This window comes from Sus scrofa, chromosome 9, assembly GCF_000003025.6.
Source record: "Sus scrofa isolate TJ Tabasco breed Duroc chromosome 9, Sscrofa11.1, whole genome shotgun sequence".
Taxonomy (NCBI): Eukaryota; Metazoa; Chordata; class Mammalia; order Artiodactyla; family Suidae; genus Sus; species Sus scrofa.
In genome coordinates, this window is record NC_010451.4 from 83207701 (window position 1) to 83211870 (window position 4170).

A 4170-nucleotide genomic window follows, 5' to 3' on the forward strand; every position below is an offset into this window, starting at 1 on the left:
GGAGCTATCTCATCAAAAGTTGAACATCTTCCAAGGATTCCTTTCCACACACACACACACCCTTTTTAAGTGGTGAGTTCCTATCAAAGATTTTCTCCAGCAAAAGAGTTGAGAGGGGTTTCTGGAATGGTCACCATTTTCCAAATCTTGTCCAAATTCTATCCATGCAGGAATAAAGGATTCAATACACCTTATTCCATGTTTAAGGATGGAATACCTCCAAGGGAGAAAGAAACTATGGCCATGATTTCCAAAGACATGGCTTGCCTATCATTTGGTGATGGAAATTATCCAGTCGATTCTGTCTTTACTTCTAAATATAGATCTTCCATCAGGCCCAAGAAGTGAAAGTGTTCCAAAGACTCTTTCTGTCAAGAATATTCTCATACTCACACATATATTACAGACATACCCTCTTTGAAATATTTTCAACTAGGAGTCCTAAAATTGTGAAAGTTTTGACTGAGTGGTAATTCCCAATCATATTGTTTTCATTTTGAAGTAGCATTTATGTTTTAAGTAATCTAAAGCATTTTTAAATATATGATTAAAAATTACACAGCATAGTTGAACATTATGAATAATCCATTATAACCCATATATTTTATGTTTGTTTCCAACAATCTTTACTTATTTCTTCCTATTCTGAATTAAATTAATCAAATAATATACAGGTTTCTACAAATAGTCAAAAGCAAAGCTTTCTTACAAAACCTATCCTGAGCCAAAAAAGTGTAAAGCGAAGCAACAATTATCTTAGGACACATATTGCTAATGGATGCACAGAATAAATTGAGATCAAGCACAGATGTTCACAGACACAGTTCAAAGCTATGGTGGCTTATAGACTGACAGACTGAAAACAAACTCATGGTTACCAAAGAGGAAGGGTGGCTAGGGGGGAGCAAAGGACTGGGAGCTTAGGATGGCCTCTGCATACTATGACGTAAGGAGAGGACAGTCAACAGGAACCTGCCATACAGCACAAGAAACTCTACTCAATAGTCTGTCATAATCTATATGGAAATGGATATGTGTTTATGTATATGAATCACTTTGCTGTACAGCAAAAATTAACACATGGTAAATCAATTATACTTCAATTAATTAAAAAAAAAAAAAAAAAAAAAAAAAACGGCTATGGTGGCTTGATGCTGAGTGTAGTTCCCAGGTAAGAAGCTTGGCGGTGCCACTTGCCTGCTCAGGGAGCACACTGGTTCTGTGAGGGCTTGCTTCACAACAAATGCTGACCGCTATTTTCACTTTTTGCCTTTTTTCGTACAAGTAACAATCCCCTTCGGATTTCTTTCAGTTAGTGAAAACAGGTACTAAGGTAGGTGTTTTGTGAAAGCAAAGTGGCATAAAGATAACTTCAAAAAGTGAGGGGTACCTCACCCCAAAAGTAAGAAGCTGAACTTGGGATGGAATCTCTGGATGTAAGAAGTAGATATTTACAGGTATCCCTAGGGAGTGAGATAGAAGTGAGACTCCATAAGGACCCCAAAATGCAACTGCTAATAATGCCAAAATATAGAGGTTCAAAAAAGTAAAGCCATGGCTGTTTCCTTGAGGGCACTTCTAGAACCACAGTGTGCTCTTTTTGATTCAATTGTCCTTTGTTGGCAGCAATGTGCACTTTGGATTCTTAAACTACAGTGATATTTTGAATTTGCACAAGTTACTTGTGACTCCACCTCTTTCTATGTGAATGTACCCAGGTAACAAGTTTTGAAGAGGGCTTTCAGAGTATCCAGCTGTGATTAGGTAACATTAGTTAACTAACGTTAGTTAACTTTGTATGAGATGACATTTGAAAGCTGAGAGTATTTGCAACTGAAACAAATCTAGTGTCCAAGAATATAGAATAAGTTACAACCCAGAAACACTTGCTCAAATTATTTTTTAACTGAGATATAAATGAATATGCATTATACCAGTTTCAGGTGCACGGCAATGATTTGACATATGCATACGTATATATATACTTCAAAATGGTCACTACCATAAGTCTAGTTAGCATTCATCACCACCAGTAGTTTTGTTGTTTTTTTTTTTTTTCCTCTTGAAAGAACTTTTAGGGAATACTCTTTTCACAGGTTTCAAATATTTAAATTTCAAACATTTCAAATTCAAATATACAATACAGTATTGCTAACTGTAGTCACCATGCTATATATTACATCCTCAAGACTTATATTGTAATTGGAAGTTTGTACCTTCTGATGACTTTCATCCATTTTTGACCATCCCCCAAAATCAAAATTTTTCAAAATTGCTTGACAAAAGGTTTTTTTTCTCTCTAAAATTGAAGTCATGGTCAAATATACTATCTCCTTTAACATGGCTTAATTCACATTCCTGGTGGGTAAACTTAGTTATTTAGAGCATCTTTTTCACCTATAATGATTTTTCAGAGTAAAAGTGAGAGAAATTTAGAAACCGACAAAAAGAAAAAGAATGAGTCAGAATCTCATTGTCCTAGGATGACAGTGTTAATGGGTCTGCTTTTATTAATATATTTCTATGCTTGTAATCACACTGCACACATACTGCTCTTCACATTTTTTATCCTTAATATCCAAAGTATTTTATATTTAGTTCATGTTTTACAATGAAACTTTTAATGACTGCATTTTATGCCACTAAGTGAACTTACCATGGGAAATTTAATAATCTTTTTCTCATATTTTTAAACATTTATTTTATTCCTAGTTATTCATTTTAATTTTTTAATTGTAAAAGACTGATTTTTTTGAATAAACTTTTTTTTACTTGGGAATAAATTTAGATTTATAGAAAAGTTACCATGATAGTTCAGAGAGCTCCCACATATTCCTCATCCTAGCCTTGCATTTCTTTTAATGTTGTCACACAACATTGTCATGATTTATTCATCAACGTTAAGAACACAATATTGGGATATTACTATTAACTAAACTCTAGATTTTATAAAGATTTCATCAATTTCGCCAAATAATTTTTTTCAAGTTTTTAATGAAAGTTTCATACAAGATTATTTTATTCCTGCATCTTCCCAATTGTTTCTTCCTTCCATTTGTTCTTTTCCTTTCCTACTTGGCAAGATTTGCCTTTACATTCAAGGATCTTTTTGCAGTCTTTGTCCAGTTTTAGTCTAGTGATAACCACCTTGCTGGGGTGAATGCCCACAGGGACAATCATCCTTCTCCCACAGCACTCATTAATATAGATGACATCTCTCTTCCTGTGAACCTGGACTGCTTTGCCAGTCTGCTGCCTTTTGTAGTGCTCTTGTACAACCTGAACTTCATCATCCTTTCGGATGGGCATGGCTCAAACATTGTACGTCTGTCTCAGTTCTTTAGAAAGAGGGGAAGACATAATCTTCCCTGTGAATATGGGAAGGTACACTGAAATGCCGTTTACAGTTCTTGTTCTGGTCAGAAGTCACAAAAGGATTGAACTTCATTTTGGCTGCTGACACTTCAGCGATGGCCACAAAAGGGAAGAGACCCACGTGATCCAAATAATGTTTTAAGGACTGCACGTTGAAATGGAAGAAGTATAATTAAAAAGTTGAATAGGAGAGATTTTATATTTTGTAACGATACCCCATGTTCAAATTGGGACCAATTTTTATTCTCCTGGCTCTACAATGTTCACAAAAGTAGAACATATCATTCTTCATGTTATAGAGTCATCATCATCATTACTAAAGTTCATAATTATTGAGCAGGTAATATATATTTGACAGATACTAATATACTCCTCACAACAACCCTTTTTAGGTAAACATTATTATTCCATTCTACAGATTGGCCATAAACTTGAATGGGTACATAATTTTCTCAGTGTTTACTTAAGTATTTGATTCTATAATTACAATCTCCTCTGTTAATATTTCACCTTTAGTGTTCTTTATAGGGGCAAACAGAAGCATCAAATGCCCATATATGCTAGTGTGAAACATCCCTGGGATTTATTGACAGTTCGTTATGTTTAGGTAATTGCAGTCCTATATGTGGTGTTTTTGTTGTTGATATATACTATAAGGCTGAAATAAAATCTGTTCACTATTTGCAAAATGCTTAAATGAATGAATGAATATGATTTGTTGTATTTTCTAACAGAATCATCTAAGCCATTACAAATAAAAAAGCAAAGTCAAAAATTGTTTCTAGTGTTTGTAAT

The 4170-nt window shown here is 34.2% G+C and overlaps 1 pseudogene; it reads right to left on the bottom strand.

The window, feature by feature from the left end:
- LOC100513170 lies at positions 2933-3448 on the bottom strand (annotated as a pseudogene).